Source organism: Chiroxiphia lanceolata, chromosome 3, assembly GCF_009829145.1.
Source record: "Chiroxiphia lanceolata isolate bChiLan1 chromosome 3, bChiLan1.pri, whole genome shotgun sequence".
Taxonomy (NCBI): domain Eukaryota; kingdom Metazoa; phylum Chordata; class Aves; order Passeriformes; family Pipridae; genus Chiroxiphia; species Chiroxiphia lanceolata.
The window spans coordinates 63,628,076-63,647,727 of NC_045639.1; the positions used below are offsets into that span (position 1 = coordinate 63,628,076).

General features: G+C 37.3%; 1 protein-coding gene and 1 long non-coding RNA gene across 3 annotated transcripts in view; one reads left to right on the plus strand and one right to left on the minus strand.

Moving 5' to 3' along the window:
• NKAIN2 (sodium/potassium transporting ATPase interacting 2) overlaps window positions 1-19,652 on the minus strand; it is a 545,346-nt gene that overhangs the window by 206,457 nt on the left and 319,237 nt on the right. The window lies entirely within an intron of this gene.
• LOC116784158 lies at window positions 3,630-7,150 on the plus strand. The gene is made up of 3 exons (XR_004355982.1): window positions 3,630-3,686; window positions 6,799-6,860; window positions 6,970-7,150. It is a non-coding gene; the product is annotated as an uncharacterized LOC116784158 (long non-coding RNA).

Genomic DNA, 19,652 nt, shown 5'->3' on the forward strand with positions numbered 1-19,652 from the left:
CATTGTCTAAAGTCTGATTCAGAGTGCCAGATGAGCTTAGGCCTTTATGGAGACCCATCTTCTCCACAGCAGTCCTAAGAAGTGATGGAGGAGGAAGAGTCTTCTCATCGACCAAGTAAGGAAAGGAATTTACCTGATGGAAAGCAACGAAGATGAGACCTAGACTCCTTCTCTTTTCAAATGAAAGAAGAGGCAATGGACATGAATCAAAGTGCACGAAATACTATCTGAACATAAGAAACACTTTTTTATCCTGAGGAGGGTGGTCAAACACTGATGCGTTCCCCAGAGAGGCTTAAGAATCTCCACTACTGGATACTCAAAAGTCAGATGTAGTCCTGGGCATCCTGCTACAGCTGATTGTGTCTGAATGGGGAGGGCAAGTGTGGTGTGTGGGATGTCTGGACTATATGATTTCCAGAGTCCCTTTCCAACCTGACCTATTCTGTGATTCTGTGATTCTATGAGTTGAAGTCACCCAATTTTCAAAAACAAGATTCTGATTTTGAGGGCACTGAAGTAAATATTGGAAATCCGATGTCTTTCCCTGAAGTCAAATCAAAAGAGGGCAATAGGTTTCTCAGAGCAAGATTCACAGTCTCATATAAGCTTGGGCATTCATGGAGGTATTTGTTTCCAAATAAGAAAACAAAATTAATTTCTTTCTTAAAGAATGGAGCAAAATTAATTTTTCCATCTCACTGAGAAGAAAGTCATGTGAAGCAAGAAAATAAAAAAGGACAAGCTTTATTTGAGCTTCTTTTTGATTCTTATGTGGGAAAAAAATAACTTTGGGGCTCCTCTGAGTAAACAAGCCCATTTTATACCACTGTTGAAATAGTCTGATAATATTGGGATGAAAATTCATAACATTTCACTCCATCACCTGCTATGTGAGTCAGAGAACAGTATGCTGAGCAACTAGGCCACCTACGTTGATAGGTTAAATCGCACTAATAGGAAAAAGCCTAAACCCTCAAGATTTAACACAGTTCAATAACATGCACTTCATTGTGGTTTTTTTCTTTTCTTATATAAGGGAAAGAGCAAGATACAGATCATTAAAAAAATAAGTAAAATCGGACATTACACTGAAGATTTAATACTGATTTTTTTCCACTGCCAATGTAATCAGAGAAATAAAATTCCAGCTACTACACACCAAGCATGATAAACAATCACAGTTTATCTTCCCAAAAAGCACTGCATTAATTGCCTTGTCAAGTATTAGCAGTCAAGTTTTATCCTTTAATGAGGAAAGTGTCATGAATTTAATAAGTGAAATATCTAGAATAATAATCATAAAGAAAATGAATGAATTACAATAAGGGATATGTACAATTTTTTGAAGTATGATCATTCAAGATAGAAAAGCAAAGTTAAAGAAAGAAAAACTAGTAAAGGTAGTAAAGCATAGTAAACCCACTATGAAAATACAAACACAAAAGCAAAAGACATATCACAAAGAAACTGCATAGGTTTAGTATAAAAACCCAAATCACCTGCTGCAAAGTCAGCTGTTAAAAATCAGTGGAAAGTGAGCAGAACTAACTCAGTGGAAGTAGGAGTACCTTACTCATTTCTTTACAGTGTAGGATAATAAAGTCTAACCAGAATATAAAGGGATCATTAAAAGCTCAGAGTTAGGTGGAGGAATTTCACAAAATGCCATAACACAGCCAGAAATATGCAAAGGCAATTAAAAAAATACTAAGATTTTTAAATTATGATAAAAAATGTTCCATGAGAACATTGGCAGACTTAGGGAAGCTTGCTTTAGACACAAATAAAAATATTTTTATTTTTAGTTGTTTTGAAATATAGCTGATGTTTTGTACTGTAAATCATTAACACAAAATTTAAAAATTGAAACAGTAAGAAAAATGTTCAACTGAAAAAAAAAGAAAGCTTTTTAGTGTTCTTATTCTATTTCCAGTAAAAAACCTTATTAATAATGTAGTATTTTTGAAAGCACTGAAAATCTGTGCCCTTCACAGCTCTGGTAATATATACTATGTATAGGAAGATTTCTAAGAAAAAATAGGTAAAACTGCTAAAGAACCCATGATCCCATTGAAAAAAGATCAAAAGAGCTTTTTTTTAAACAGTTAAGAGCTACAAGCAAGAACAGTTATGAGTGTTTCGAGTAAGATCTTCAACAGACTTGATAGTATATATTATTATGGCCAAGCATGTGCAAAGGCACCACAGTACTGTTGAAATCAAATTGGTTAAGGTAGCCTAAAAATGATTCTCAAAAAGAGTAGTTTGATTAGGGTTAAAGACATAATAAATATCAACAAGTCAGCAAAGAATTAAAAGATTTGGTGACTGTCATTTTGTGGAAAAAGGGAGACACTCTTTATTTTTAAATGCATATTTTAGACAAAGCAAAATAGTGGAATTAATGTGCCTCAATGATTTCTGAATACATCTGTATGTTTAGGCAGATGAAGAAGTCTTGCATGTCAGTGATTTTTCCAGCTTGTTGGAACTGGATTGTTGCAAATTCTATATGACAATCAAATCATTAGCTCTTGTTGCCAACAGAAGTGACAGATTTCCATTTACAGAAGAAATCTGACATGAATTTGGTCTCTTGTCAGATTTTTCTCAACATCTTGCAGAGAAGGGGAACTGGATGCAAATTCACCAAATGAAATGTTTGCCATTGGTAAACATCAATTTGAAGAAATCAAGGTATTTCATACAAAACAGCCAGTTTCTACTGAGACTTCTGAAGATAAGGAGGGAGACAAAGCTCCTCAGATCCCTGTGGGCATCTGGCACTTTTGGTCCCCATGTCCTGAATTATAGGGCCACACTTTCACTCTCAAGTCTAAACGATCTTGAATTCTATGGCATATAATAGGCTGTCCTTGAAGGATAAAGAGCATTACTATCTCTAAAGAGAATATTGCTGCCAAATCATTTTCTAGTGTGGCTGGAGGTTTAGGGTTGACTTTCCCAGGACAGAGGGAAAATTTGAAATATTCCCCATTGGCAGGTGACTGCCACGTCTCCCTGTAGCCCCAGCACTACTGTGCAAAATGAAGAGTCAATGTTCTTGTGGACTGGCTCTGTCCCTGACCCAGTGAGAACTGCTCAGGGTGGCCTATGCTTTACATCAGCAGATGACATTTGTAATGATTTGCCTTCCATCTACTTCATCATTGATATTACAGTAGTAACCCTCCTCGCTTCTCCCCTTAGTGGTGTCCGAGTCATGCTCTGAAAAGCCTTCTGACAGGAATTGCATAGGACTGCCAGATATTTCATCTCTTTTCCCCAAGCAGTCTATCAATGTGCATTGAGTCAGCCCAAATGTTTGGTTGAGCTCAAGTTCTTGTGGACAAGAAAGCAGAAGACGCGGTGGAGCCATGCAATGGGGAGGATGAGCCAATTCGAACAGCTACCTGGAATGCATCAACAGAGCTGATGGACAGCAGAAATGTAGCCAGGAGTTAGTCCTGAGGCAGACATGGGGTATGACTGAAGAGCAACACTTGCTGGGACCTTAGTATCATGGTCTAGTAACCAAGGCAGTGTTGAATTAAGGTTGGACTTGATGATCTCAGAGGTCTTTTCCAACCCGGTTTATTCTATGATTCTGTGATTCTATGACCTATGTTGAAGTGCTTGGATTTATACAGCAGGGAACTGAGGCTGAAGAGGAGAATGCCTGGGTAACTTGGGTATACTGAATAGATAGGAGGACAAGGGCTATAAAAGTCAGAGACTGGTAGATGAGCATGGGGAGAGAAGCGCTGGGGTGTATTTTGGGCTTCAGAAAACAGAGAGGCTAAGGACCAAGATTTTTACATATAGGAGTGGTTGGCTGCCCTTGCAACCAGTGTGGAGCAGTGGAGGCAGGGTGTTGTGGGCTACAAGTCTGGAGACAGGCGGGGATGGCGGCAATACTGTTACATCTGCATCTGTTGTATCTGCATCTCTGAAACTAGCTAAAAGAAATACACAGTTTGAATTGCCCCTTGCCTCCTGGTGATCATCAGCATCTTTTATTTTATCTCCAGAAATATGTTAACCTAAGCAGCAAATGTAGCTGAGGGATATGGACTCCACTTTGGGCCCAGACTCTTATTCATTAGGCTTTGCAGTGTGTATGGCATTGCAATGTTCAATTAATTACTCCTCACAGACAGATATTTCATAATGCTTTGCACCCTTCTAGTTTTTGGCAGAACTGTGTCTAAGGAGTGGTGCACATGTATAAATAGATTTCTTATAATATAAATTCAATAAATGTAGTCCTGTGTAATTTCTTTATGGTTTCTTTATCTGGTGATAGTAAAAAGACAGAACAAAAGCTATCCTTTCTCTGGAATTTTCTCTGCCATAAGCATGACAGAACCCTTACAAAAATCATCTACGTCAAGATGTGTCTTTGCCTTTAATGTTTATCGGTTGCTAATTCTGACATAATTTAATTTTTTTATTATGAATTAAAAAAAGAAATTTTCTCAGGCTCATTCTCAGTTAACAGAATAGGCTATGTTAGATAGTTAACATTCAAGGCTTCTGCTGGTACCAGTGATAGTATGCTTTTAGGACTTCCTCAATTAACTTTATTCACAGTTCAGTCTGTGAATCACTGTTGATTCTATTCTAATTCTTGAACAGAACCAGAAAATCTGGAATATTAAGGCTCAAATAAATAAAGCAACATCATGCCTACTGTGGTTCTCATCTAGCTGGACCATGGATTGGCTCCGTTTTTCTTTTTTGTATACTACCCATTATGATTTTATTTCAAGAAATGGAGAAGTTGACATGTTACACTTGAATTTCTGTAGAGAAATAGCACTCTATTACTGGAAAACAGAGAATATAATAAAGAAATCTGAGCAGCAATTCAACTACTAGAAAGTAAATTATTTGATCCCTGAGCAAGATATACACTTTCTCACCCTGTAAAGAACTAGCTTTCATGTTAATCTCTGTGAGAAAAGTGGAGTGATGCAATTTGGTGAACAGACAGTTTCACCTGTCATTATCTGTACTACTGCATATAGTTTGAAAATGGCTCAGCAGCTGCATTCTTACAAGACCAGTTTTATGGCAGAATTTAAATAATTAATTCATTAAAAACTTCTAGTAAGTTCTTATCTTTTTTTAACAGACTCTCTACCCATAACAGCTCCTAAAATTTTACTATAAAATAAAATGGAGATAGTCATATAACCATGAACATATTCACCAGTAATACTGTAAATGAGGGATTCACAAGATCTTCCACATTCTTTCTGTGGAAGAATGTGTAATGTTTGTACAAAAGGACTGCTGCAAGTACAGAAGGGTATTGTTGCACTGACTTCAAATCCTTTGGTTCTCCATAGACTTTGGTTAAAACTCCACATATTCGAGGGTTTTTTTTGTCCTTGGGAGTGCAAATCAGAGGCAAATAAGACTCTCATACAACAGGATGTTAAAAAAAGTACAAGAACCAGTGCCAGAAATCATGGGAAGGCACTCAGGCAGGTAGTGTGGACACTGCCCGTACGACACTCTTCAGCTATACATTTATTCTAGGTGTTCTGGTTTTCTTCTGTTAGTCTTGCCAGCTTTCATATTGGTTCTATGATACAAATATCTTTCAAATGTGAACTATGGACTGAAACTGAAAATTCATTTGGTCTTGCATTGCAGAACTTTGTTTGAAACCAGAATCTAAAATAGGATACAGTTCATTTAGGAAATATGACAAACTGAAGGTGTACCAGTTGCCATCAGAGCTTTCTGAAGAATGTTTCAGAACAATTTTCAAATTCAAATATTCATTCAGAACATACAAGAACTATCAGACAGATTCATCTGATAATCAGTATTAGGCAAGATGGGAAAATACTTTTATAGCACTTTCAGTCAAGATGGATACCTCTTTAGGGAAGTGGAAAACAGGATAAAATTAGACAAGATCTTGACTCAAATGAGAAATTTTGAGCCACATCAAATTCTGTAAGACTTCATAAATCTATGATTTGTAGTTCATGCTTCATAGCTGAGGCCACGAGAAAGAAAAATCAGTTTCAGATTTGAGTGAAATTCAAAGAGAAATCACTCCTGAACAATAACTGCAACTCAAGTTAGACTTAAAGGTTCTTCCAGGACCGTCTGCTAGTTAAGAAACCTGACATGTATGGTTTGCTCTTTCCATTTCCCCTTCCATTTCTCCCTTTCCACTTCCCCTTCCATTTCACCTATTACACTTCCTCTTCTTTCCTCCTGCTTTTTCCAATGCTGAAAATGCTTCTTTCCTCATCCCCTTCTCCATTTTCTTGCCTTACCTTTCTGACATAATATACAAACAAAGAAGAGACATAAGATGTTCTACATTGGGAAAAATGATCTGATATTCTGAAAAAATGCAGTTCTTCCAGTTCACGCTCAGCTTTTCAGTCACTAGGGAGAGCAGGGAACTGTTACATTGAGATAATGATCATGGAGCTCTGGTATCCTAGCTTGCTATCCCTTTTTATGGTCAGTTATGTGAACACAAAGAAGACAGATACTGAAGTGATGCATTCCTGTGAGTTCCTGCTCCCTGCATAGAGAATTTTGATGCTCTGCCACAAGATCACAATCTCCTGTGTTCAGCTAAATGAAGAAACAAAAGGAGTGGGAAAATATATGGTGATATTTATGTTAGAATTTCTCAAGACTAGACTAATGTGCATTTCACTATGTTCTCTCAAAGTTTAACATGACAGATGACTGATATGAAACATGAGGACTCTATGACTGTAATTGTCCTGTACTTTCTTTATTCTGTCTACACAGAGTCTGATCCATTTATGACACTCTTCAGTTTTCAGTCCTCTGCATCTCCAGCAGAGAGAAATGTAAATGAGAAAATATTTCTTTGTATTTATTATTCCTAGATGAAATATGGTCCATGAAATGACAAACCTGTTAATCTGATCTGACTTTGAATTTCTTTTTCTATTTTAGAAAGTGTATTCACTGAGATTCTCGAAGCTTAAGGGAAAAAGATTAAAGATAAGAGTTGGTATACAGCTTTCAATCATTAAAGCAAATAAAAGCAGAGCAGTATTTGAAAAAAGAAATGGTACCTATTAGCAATGATGGGAAAGGCTCAAGCACATGGGAAAACACACTGGGCAAAACAAAACAGCACTGGTTTAAAAACTCAGGTAATAAACCATCTTTTAACATTAGCAATATATGTGCTAGCTGTACTTTTACATAAATGTAGAAAGGTTTAATGTTATTCTAAATCTTTATAGCAAGAAAAAACCCACTAAATCAAATCTGACATCATTAACAGTTCTGGCATAAGATTAATCTTAACTTTAATGCCTGGATAGCCTTGGCCTTCTTAGATTCTCCAAAGAAAATAATAAATTACGTTTTCTGTGGAAACTCAGGAACACAGTCACTAATAGAGATAGACCATGATTGTCCTGGGCGGGTTATTTATATATTTATTTATTATCTAAGAAAAGAACTGCAGATCTAGGAGAAAAGATTCTTTTGAATAGAAGGCCTAGAAGATTCTAAGGAACTATATAAATGAAATTTCGTGGCATGGATTTTTGTTTGTTTGGCATTTTGTTTTGGTTTTCCTTTTTTTTAAAATAAAAGACATATTTGATAATTATTTAATTTTTTTTTTATGTGAAGTCTTCAACTCTTTATTCTCAGTGGGTGTATGATGGAGTGGCTTTCTGTAACTGAACAGGTATTTTAAAAATATTTTGCCTAAGCTATGGACACCGGCAAAGGCTTGAAAACTATCTCATTTCTGAGATTATTGTGTGTTAGAGATATAGTTCTGATGTCTGATACAGGTATAGTGGTGTTTGATTCACAACATAGACTTGCACATAGAATTAGGTACATGAGACATATCAGTGTGAGTGAGAACATCACAGCCTTGTTTCTAACTGCTATATTAGATTCTCTTTTGGGAGTCTATCTCTCTGTCTTAAAAAGCAGTCTGGTAATAACACTTGCAAGTTTTAGGAACCACAATATAAAAAAAGACATTAAGCTATTAGAGACCATCCAAAGGAGGGTCAAAGGATAGTGAAGGGTCTGGAGAGGAAACCATATGAGGAGTGGCTGAGGTCACTTGGCCTGTTCAGCCTGGAGAAGAGGAGACTGAGGGGAGACCTCATTGCAGTCTGAAACTTCCTTGTGAGGGGAAGAGGAGAGGCAAGTAGCAATCTCTTCACTCTTGTGACCAGTGACAGGACTTGAGGAAATGGCATGAAACTGAGTCAGAGGAGATTTAGGCTGGATATCAGGGACAAGCTTTTCACCCAGAGGATGGTTTAGCACTGGAACAGGCTCTCCAGGGTGACAGCACCAAGCCTGCCAGAGTTCAAGAAGCTTTTGGACAATGGTGTCAGGCACATGGTGTGATTCTCAGGGATGGTCCTGTGCAGAGCAAAGAGTTGGATTCGATGATCCTTGTGGGTCCTTTCCAACTCAGGATATTCTACAATTCTGTGATTCTATAATCCCACTCATGTAGCACAACAGTCCAACCTAAGAGAATGTTTAATGCTGACACCTAGGGACCAAATCCATTACTGATAATTAAGATTAGAAAAAGCTAAATGTTTTAGCATCTGAGTATCAGTGAAACAAATCTGGATTTCTGTTAGGAAATCTAGCTGTGCAACCATCCTCAAAAAAAAATGCAGGTAGCATCCATAGGAGCTTTTTGAACAGACACCAACAACTGTTAGGAAAATTCTGTGCAACAGAAACACGGGATAACATAGAAGTAATTTATGCTGATCTATTTTAATATGAACACATACAGAGTAAGTTCTTCAGCTTTGACCTGAATCTTTTTCTGCCTGGAACATAGATGTTTCTAACAATTTGTAATTGTGGCAGACGAAGGTCCTCTTTCCTCTGGGTATGCACAGGTGGCTCTGAGGCTGTGTTTGTATTGCAATTTTATGAGACACATAGTGACAAATGCATTGTATATGAAATCCCAGCAGATTGAGGATTCTTTTGTTTCATTCAGCAAGGGCTATAAATAAGCCATGTGGCACAGAACAGACGGCTGAATGAAACAAATGCACACAAAATAAATCAGAGAAACAAAATAAAGCAGAGAAACAAATGGACATTTTCAACTGGATCCAAATAGAGAGGCAGAGAGCTTTTTTTATACAAATGAAAGAACAGCTTTACTACTTTCTACAGGCACTTATGGGAAGAAGTTTCTATCAAATATTCATGGTAGCCTCTTGTCTACACAAGTCTGGTTGACAGAGTAATAGTGTAGACTCACATGGCACCAAAACTCAGCCATTTTCCCTTTCCCCATCCAGTAAATCTGTGGCTGTCACTGATAGGAGTTGATGGGAAATGATAGCCTTATTGAGCTGCCTCATGAACTGTAACTCATTTGTTCTGAAGACCCAGACTGACAGCCTCTGCATTTCTCCCTTCCAGCGAAATTGAGTATAAATCACTTCATCATTTTTCCCCATGACAGTTTATCAGAATTCTGGAGTTTTATATGAAGTCATAGAGGCTGGTGGTAGAAATAAGACTTCCAATCGATCTTGTTGTTGGAGAGCACTGCATCTTGAAAGGTTTAACATTCCCACAAAAAATTGCAATTTGACTTCCACTGAGCAGACACACGTGGACACACACTTGACATGTGGCAGAGAGGGAAAGCTAATCAGGCTCACTTGTACTGGGCAAATCATCTGAGCTCATGATTCACGTGAAGTTAGAATTTACAATCACTTTCAGTTCTTGGTAAGGCAATTTCTCATTTTGACTTATAAGTCTCCTAATATATTCCCCAACCAAAATAATAATAAAATCCTTTTATACAAAATACTACTTCACTGGAGAAGAAACCCTCTACTGTCCTTTGCTTCCATTCTTAATAAGGTGCAAAATAGAAAAATAGGATGTGTATACTAAAGGTAAATGTAGACTGCTGCTCTAATCTAGAAACTATTTTATGAATTTGTTATTTAGAAAAATTAAAGACAATCACCATCTATCAGAATTATATATTGTCAAAGATATTAGTCAATACAAGAAAGTCAGCTGAGTTAATGATTTCTCTTCTTTCAAAATCCCCTATGAGTTGATATGCACTATGTAAATATTATTCATTAATTCCAGCACTGAAGAACTTGCTGTCCTTAAGCAAATAACCATCTCTATTAAAAAGGTAAGAAATATCAAGCTAGGTCCACAAATTCTCTACATGAAGCAACAAAGAACAGAGACACTTAGAAATATATATAAATGTGTAAAATAAAATGACTTACAGTCTGACTTAGGTCATTATAAACTCAAGGACATTTAGGGATTTGATGACCACTGTCTAGGAATACAAATCATAATTGAAGTCAGATTTTTTTTGGTTGATTACACTGAACTAAAGCATGTTTCCTTGCATTCCTGGAAGTAGAGCACAGACAAAGACCCAAGATGAAATGGTTGAGTTTTGCTTTCTTTTGTGCTTTAGGATGAATGAAATCCTCCAACTGATTATTTCTAGCTTTGGAAGTTATTACATCAAATTTTATTTTCTTGATCCCTGTAGGTAGGTAGTCAAGAATGTAAACCCTTCTATATAAGTGACAGGATAGGAGGTAATAATTTCTGCAGGTGGATGATACAATGAAACTGTCTGATCTAGCATGTTCCCAGTTCACTACATTTATTTTGTCAAAGTACAGCTCTATGGAGGTGTACCGCACAGTTCTCCCTTCTTACCAGCCACACTGACTGTGGCAAAATTCACAGTAGAAAACACATTATATCAAAGAATAAACTAAAGCCACCACAGAAGAGGACATGGCTCAAAACTGAAACCATTTACTCATTAATGTTTAGGCCATGGTGTAACGCATGCCTAAATGCCTAAACTTAGCTTAAAAGTGGTTCAACGAGAGCAAAAACTTCATGCAACGCCAACCTGTTCCCCTTAGAAGGCATGTTAATACTCTCTAAGTTGCAAGAGAAAAGGTGTTAGAATTTGATGGACTTGTCAGTGTCAGTTTAATGGTTGGATTTGATGATTTTCCAACCTAAATGACTCTATGATTCTATGATACTTGTAACAGAGCAGATCATGAGCATGTGTCTTAATTATTTTAGATGGCTGAATATTGGCATCAACTGCCTGTTTTCTACTCCCTTTCCACTGACTACTGTCATTCTTAACACTGACTTGTGCAGCTGTAACCTCCCCCACCTTTCTTTATTAAACTCTGCTAAATGTTATTTCATCTGCTTTTGTATGAGGTTGCATCTATCATTAGACAACAGACACTTTCTTGCTCCATTACTTCTACTGATGATGTGGAATTTTGCATAGCTGATGGATCAGTAAGCTAGAAAAATGTGCACAAAGTATTCAGAAAAACATGTGAGATGAATTTGAATTAAATGTAAACTAAAAATAAAATATGGAGATCCCTGGGAGATCAAGATTAGGGCCATAAATAGAACATAATAAAATATGTCAAAAGTCTCTTATTGAATCCAATGCTAAAGGCATTGAGAAGGCATTTTACATCCATGACATGAACCTAAACCAAGAGCGGCTTAAATCTGAATGCAACCAGATCCTTAATGGTGGTATTTGTAGGAGAAGAAGAAGAGTGTATATACAAAGGTATATAAAAGTGTTTAGGGTTTTTTTTGTTTTGTTCTTTTACATTGTAAAAATTAAAACACAGGGATCACTTGTGGTGAAATACTTTATTTTCCTATCTTGCTATTGAAATCCAGATTGTGAAAATAAACCTGTTGAAATCTTTCCTCTTAGATAAATCAATGTATAAAGTTCCTAGCCTCATGCAGACTGCAGAGAAAATTTCAGAAAGGCAGCTGAACAAATATGTGTAAGAAATAATATCGTAGGGCATAAAAAAGAACACACAAACTAAAATGGATTTTCTTTTCTGTTCAAAAATGCAGGCTCTCTACAGCAAATATTGTGCATATGCAAATTTAGTGCATCTACATAGTTGTCTATTTTTGAAAATATTGTAAGGCTCTTATGAAAAATTATTATAGTTTTGAAGTCTGGTTTTGCCTTTAACTTCTTCAAATATGCTGACATTGTACATTACCCTTAGGTTAAAAAATGTCAAGTGAGCAAATGTTCAGAGAACACACTGCTCTGCAACTGTCATAAGGTTATTGCTGTTTTCATGTGGAGAGTTTTAAAGGCTGTTGAGATGAAAAGGAATTATAGCCAAGTCACTTAAGTGTCATGAATTTTCCACTATGCTTCAGGCATGCTTTTGGGAGCTTATGTGTCTTGCTAATAGCTTGACCTTCATGGTATATTAAGATGAAATTTTATGCAATGAATATGCTGATAAATTTGAGCTAAACAGCATACTTGGAAACAACCATGTTTAAATATGCTAATTGCAGCAGTTTTGTAAAGCAAAATGTTACTATAATTGCAGAGAGGATTGAGATGATGACTATCACACAATGGTATGCAAGCAAGTCTGTCTTAGCATTTTATGGGAGTGTTTTCTTCCTTTGGGTAACCTATATTCCTTTCTGAATTTATTTATAGATTGGAGAACACACAAGAGAAAAAAAAAAGTGGCTTTCTTCAGACATTTTACTGCTCCCACCCTAAAGTGAGTCAGAAAGATAACATTTCTTAGCATATTAATCAGACTGATTTTTCTTTCCTCTACATTCCAGACAGAAATACGTGTATTATAAGCAAAGTTTCATTGCTGCTGAAAAGATGGTGCTGAAGCACAACAAAACTACTGGAAAAAGGAGGCAGGTAAATGGTATCAAGGCAGATGCATCCTTGTTGCTGTAGATGAATTGCAGGTGTTCCATGGGGGTCATGGGTTGTGATCAGTGAAAAGGTTTGTAAAATTTCCAAGACAAAGCACTGTAATTCAACTATATGAGAAAGGTATCCTTATATGGAGGGAGACAAGAATCACAGAAAGACTTCTGTGAAAGAAATAATAAATCTTCTAAAAAAAGGAAAATCAGGAGAGATTTTTGGAAAGATTAACAGACTGAAAAGCAACAACTCTCCGAAAAATATCTGGAGTTCAAAAAAATAGAGTAGGCAGATGGTACAAATCCTTGACTTTATGTATATAATTTGGATAGTAACATGGATAATTACTATGGGACCAGATGGGATCCACCCAAGGGTGATGAGGGAGCTGGCGGAAGAGCTTGCCAAGCCGCTCTCTGTCATCTATCAACAGTCCTGGTTCACTGGGGAGGTCTCAGATGATTGGAAGTTGGCGAACGTCACGCCGATCCACAAAAAGGCCGGAAGGAGGAGCTGGGAAACTACAGGCCCGTCAGCCTGAGCTCAGTGCCTGGCAAGGTTATGGAGCAGATCATCCTCAGTGCAATCACACAGCATCTGCAGGATGGACAAGGGATCAGACACAGCCAGCATAGGTTTAGGAAGAGCAGGTCCTGTCTGACCAACCTGATCTCCTTTTAGATCAGGTGACCTGCCTGGTGGATGAGGGGAAGGCTGTGGATATGGTCTACCTGGACTTCAGCAAAGCCTTTGACACCATCTCCCACAGCATACTCCTGAAAAAGCTGACAGCCCAAGGCTTGGACAGGGGCACTCTGTGCTGGATTAGGAACTGGCTGGAGGGCCGGGCCCAGAGAGAGGTGGTGAACGGTGCTGCATCCAGTTGGCAGCTGGTCACTAGCGGTGCCCCCAGGGATCAGTCCCAGTTCTGTTTAATATCTTTATTGATGATCTGGATGAGGGGATTGAGTCCACCATCAGCAAATTTGTGGATGACACTAGTTGGGGGGGAATGTTGATCAGCTGGAAAGCAGCAGGGCTCTGCAGAGGGACCTGGACAGGCTGGAGAGTTGGGCTGATTCCAATGGGATGAGGTTCAACAAGGCAAAGTGACAGGTCCTGCACTTTGTCCACAACAACCCCCTGAAGTGCTACAGGCTGGGCAGAGTGGCTGGAGAGCAGCCAGGCAGAGAGGGACCTGGGAGTTTGGATTGACAGGAAGCTGAACATGAGCCAGCAGTGTGCCCAGGTGGCCAAGAAGGCCAATGGCATCCTGGTTTGTATCAGGAACAGTGTGGCCAGTAGGACCAGGGAAGTGATTCTTCCCCTGTACTCAGAGCTGGTGAGGCCACACCTGGAGTACTGGGTCCAGTTCTGGGCCCTTCACTTCAGGAAAGATATTGAGGTGCTGGAGCAGGTCCAGAGAAGAGCAGAAAGGCTGGTGAAGGGACTCAAACACAAGTCCTGTGAGGAGAGGCTGAGGGAGCTGGGCTTGTTTAGCCTGGAGAAGAGAAGGCTCAGGAGAGACCTCATCACTCTCTACAACTACCTGAAAGGAGGTTGTAGACCAGTGGGGGTTGGTCTCTTCTCCTAGGCAGCTATCAGTAAGACAAGAGGGCATGGTCTTAAGCTCTGTCAGGGGAGGTTTAGGTTGGATATTAGGAAGAAATTCTTTACAGAAAGGGTAATCAGGCATTGGAATGGGCTGCCCAGGGAAGTGGTGGATTCTTCGTTCCTGGAAGTTTTTAAGATGAGACTGGATGTGGCACTTAGTGCCATGGTCTAGTAACCACGGTAGTAGTAGATCGAGGGTTGGACTTGATGATCTCGGAGGTCCTTTCCAACCTGGCTGATTCTACGATTCTATGATTTCACTTGTTCCATATTTTATTTCTTCAGTTTTGTTAATTCCTTTTTTTTGTTGCATTTTATCTTTGTTACAGAATCTGTCTTTGTAGGACACCAAATGAGAAGCATGTTTAAACAACTGTTTCCACCATTCCCCAACAAAATGTTCTCTTATGATACACCACTTGCAAAATGGTCGACATCTTTTTTGCCTCTATTTCTGTATTTAATAGTATAGTGATTAGAATATTTAAAATGAATGTGAAATTCCCTTGGCCTGTTTTAGACTCTCCCATCACTCAGATAAATACAATCTCTTATCTGCTATAATGTGTTTTGAAGCACAAGTGTGTCAGCCTTGCCTACTGAAATTTCAGGTAGAACTAGTAGCAGTATTTCCTTGGAAGTTCATAGTTGGAAACTATTCCAGTTGAAAACTATTCCAGTCTGTAAAATTATAAGGTATTCACGGAGTCAGAAAGTGGGAATAACTGCTATGACCCTGTGATTAGGTTTCCTATATTATCATAAGGTGTCTCTATTCTCTCTCCTCTGCCTTTTCAGTGGAACCACTCCTGTGGGCTTGTTTAAGTTTACTCAGAGGGGAGATTTGTGTTGAGTTTTCTTTCTGATAGTGAGACCTGTATCACTGTCTCTGATACTACAGACTCTTTGAGGTCTGTAGCATTTGATTTCACTATATATATATATATATATATATATATTCTTTTTTCCAGATACTCTGAAAGGTCTGAAAACTCCCCTGCAAGAAAAGTTAGTTTTGTTTCTTCTTGATGTGTTGTTTGTTGTTTTTTTTTTAATTTTGTAGGATTGTACAATTTGTTTTTTCTTGGTTAGTTTGGTCTTTTTTTTCCTATAATCAATGGTTAACAAAATAATGAATTACAGAGTTCTCATACATCCTCTTTCGACACATTTTTGCTTTGTATATATATTTTTTGATATTAGGACTGTCATGTATCCATAACTGAGATATATTGTCTGTGCACTGAAAATATAGTTCAATATCTAGTTCTGGATTCAGGTTCACTTAACCTAATTATATCCATCAAATATTAAGTTTTCTTGGAAGTAGATCCAAACAAAAAATAGTTCATTTGCCTGTGAATGCTGGTAATGATAGGATTGCCTTATCATCTGCGTTTCTTCAGTTGTGATCTTGTCAGATCTCATACGGTAAGCAGATTCTGGCCTGCATAATAATTTGTTGGGAACTTTCCAAAGAAAATCCCAGGTGCCAAGGAAAGTAGCATTGATGATTTAATATTTGGCAGTCTTCTCTCTGTTCAGTAGCAGACCACTGTCTCAGTATAACATTGAGGAACCATTTGGTAACTCAGTGTGCCAGCTTCCAGGGGAGACACAATCAGTGGAGACAAGACTTGCAGAAATTTCTGGGGTACTTTTTGAAATTTGAGAAGACAATACAGCACTTTTGCATATAAACCAAAGATGTTGCTTGTGCAGTAAACTGCTAAACTGGCTGGGAGGATTTGGTACGTGCTATTGCAAAGTCTATTTTAGAGCACTGAATGAACAACATGAACACACAAACTTACATGAAGTGTTCAGGGACAATTCATGACAGCTATTCTAGACTATTGTTGGCATTAATTCCTGGTTACTACTTTTGGCATTCTTCCTAGAAAGATAGACGAGTTTTTAGATGCAGTGTAATTGGATTATTAGGCACCCTTAAAATAAGTAATTTAGATAAAAGGAACAGTTCCCATCAGATCAAGGAATAGCCAGGGAGTTGAAATGCCTGATTTGTCTTCCTGTTCTGTTAATTTTGTGCCTGTGGGAAAACATTTGAAAAGAAAACTGGACTGCCTTATCAGGATGCAGTTTGCACAACTATTTCTAATCTAGTCATGTGATGTTTCAGTGGGTACCTTCACATGCATTAGTTTTTCACCTATAATGAGCTTTTTAATTAATAATTATTGTATTACTTTCAAATAAAAGTTCATCAGGGAAGGGGAAAAAAAAGTGTCCTTATTATGGCTGAGCATTTTTTTTTAATCAAAGGGCTGACTTCTGTAAGAAAATTTTATATTTATAAAGGCACCTTCAAGAGAACACTGCTATTACTCTATGCAGAGACTTGCAAATAATAAAATTGTAGAATCACAGAATCAATTAGGTTGGAAAAGACCTCCAGAACCACTGAGTCCAACCTTTGACTGAACACCACCATGCCAGCTAAACTACAGCACTAAGTGCCATGTCCAGTCATTTCTTGAACACTTCTGGGGATTATGACTCCACCACCTCCCTTGGTCAGCCCATTCCAACATCAAGTGTACAACATGTAAATGCATATTATATGCATATTCAGTGCAAAATGTGTAACAAATAGGTTATGTTGCAAACAGAAATAACATGCTACTGTTTTAGACCAGCATTCTGTGCACTTAATGTGACATTGGTTGTGATGCAAAAGCTGTGTATGATCATCTAATCACATTCTGTTTAATATTACCTTCACAAAAGGACAATAAATTAGGATTTCCCTTTCCAAATGCCTGAATACGAGTCTTTAAAATTGAATAACATGAATTCAAATATGGTAGGGTTGGCTGTGGGGCTTTTTTCTGAAGATATACAGAAATCTATATGGAACCGAAAATTTTGAATATAACTGTTGATTATAGAGTATCCTGCATTTCACATTCAGTAGACCATTTATTTGCTAGCACCACAGTAAGCATAACTCTTAAGGACAGCTTGAAATGGAAGAGTATGAGTATTTTCTGTGTATTCATAGTAGAAAAAGATATCTGTATGAAAAGGTGACACAAAGTTAGATAAAGGCAAGTATTTAAGACATGAATTATAATTAGCCTCATGAGTCCATCACTTCTCTAGATTTCATTTTCTTAAGAGAAAATTAAAGTCATGTATTATAGAAATAATTCTTCAGGGAGGAAGTAAATTAAACATTATTTTAGCCTTTCCATACTTTTGGATTCTTATGCTGAGTATACTCTAAGCAATGCAACTAACAGCTACCACACGAATTTCTCTAATCACCTTGACCTAAAGAAGAGGAAAATGAGAAGTAAATGTGCAGTGAAGTATCATTTTTTGGCAGTATTACTGCTGTTATGTTTGAAAAATATTGTTGTACTTCCTCAAAATACATGTAGATCTGTATGTATATTAAGAAAGAAAAAAGTGAAAGACATACCATCATTGTAGAAAGAGTTGCTGAGGATGGTGATTGTTCCTCAAGAAGCTCATTTCAATCCTTCAATTTTCTCTTGTTTGTTAAAAATAGCAATATTCTTGTCTCTCTCAGAAAAAGAAATCTAAATTAAATGGGTTTGTCATCTTACTAAAATAAAAAAAAAAAAACCACCAACAAACAAAACCAGAGAAAAATCACTTGACTTGGTACCAAAACTATTTGGAACTGTAACATTGTCAAGTCACTAAGTTGCACATATATCATGGAATTTCATATTTGAGAAATTGCATCTCAAGAGCTGAGAAATGGGAAGTCACTCTGTAGAAGATGAGTCCTGCTCTGATATGACTGTTCTTTCCCTTTGCCCTTGATTTCCACTGAACATAAAAACTTAAAGGAAGATGAAGTCCTTACCTCTATTCCACACAAAACTCAGTAAAAGCAACAAGCCTCCACCCCTGTAAATTGTCTTCAGAAACTGGATAGCAGATGCTTTCAGGAATTAAGACCGCTCACTCAAAATGAGCATTCATGGTGTTTCTCCTGTTTTCCTTGTACTTCCCCCTTTCACCTCCCAAAAGTGAAAATAATTCAGTCTATGACACAAAAATATCAAAAATAGCAAAATATGATGAAGCCCATTATAACAGCTCGAAACACAATAAAATGTGGAAAGGAATAGAAGGAAAAAAATCCTTAAATTTGTATCAGTGAAAAATCTGCCTGTTCATCTGCCATTTTTCCTAACTATTTGCAATCTGTCTTTTTATTTTGTTTATTTCATCAGTGTTTTTACTCTCTTCTACCCTCAAAACTGTCTGATATGTTTTCCTGTCCTTAAATATGGAGCCAAGAGACCCGATTAGCCTCCACCTTTCCTCTGAAGTGGTTAAGCAGATATTACTGAAATTAGAGTAAGGAAAAGCCATGTTATCTTAATTAAGTGTTTTAATTCCTTCACACCTGTTTTGTCATAATGCTGTCAAGTCTCTGAAATGCCTTCTAAACACTGAATTTCTAAAAAAAAGGAAATAGGGAGGAAAAGCACTCCTAATTTTTATCAATATAAAAGCAAACGGTACAAGTCTTTTTGCTCTTCAAAAGGTCTAACTATGAAAAATAGATTAATTATTTTAAAATGTATGTGTACAGTACCTTATGGAAATCAGTCCACTTATATGCTAATTCTTTTTAATCTTTTGTGGGTAATTTTTATAGCATTAATTTTGTTAATGTAGCTTTTTATCAGTTTTTCCAACAACCACTAATAAAAATAAGAGAGACTTTAGAAAATCTAGTCTGCTTATGAGAAACTAGTCTTACATACAGGAATGTAAAACACCCAAGAGTCTTCTGTGTCTTTTCTGCATTGACACACAATACTTAATTCATGTGAATTTTCTGTTACACTGGGGGAAGTTGGCTGGGAGGGACTGATCACTTGTTGCGGCCAGGTGGGGCATTGGTCAGTGGGTGAAAATGCATTGTGCTTCACTTGTCTTTTTTGGTGTTTATTCCTCTTTCTCTCTTTAATTATCATTATCATTAGTAGTAATAATAGTAGTAATGGTAGTAGTACATTTTTGTTTGAATTATTAAACTGTTCTTATCTCAACCAATGAGTTTTAGTTTTTTTCTGATTCTCTTCCTCATTCTGCTGCAGAGAGAAAGTGGCCGTATGGCACTTAGCTGCCTGCTGGGGTTAAACCATGACAGTACTACCTGACCTCCCACCATTTCATGTGTTTGACATGCCATTCTGTGGTATGGAATATCCCT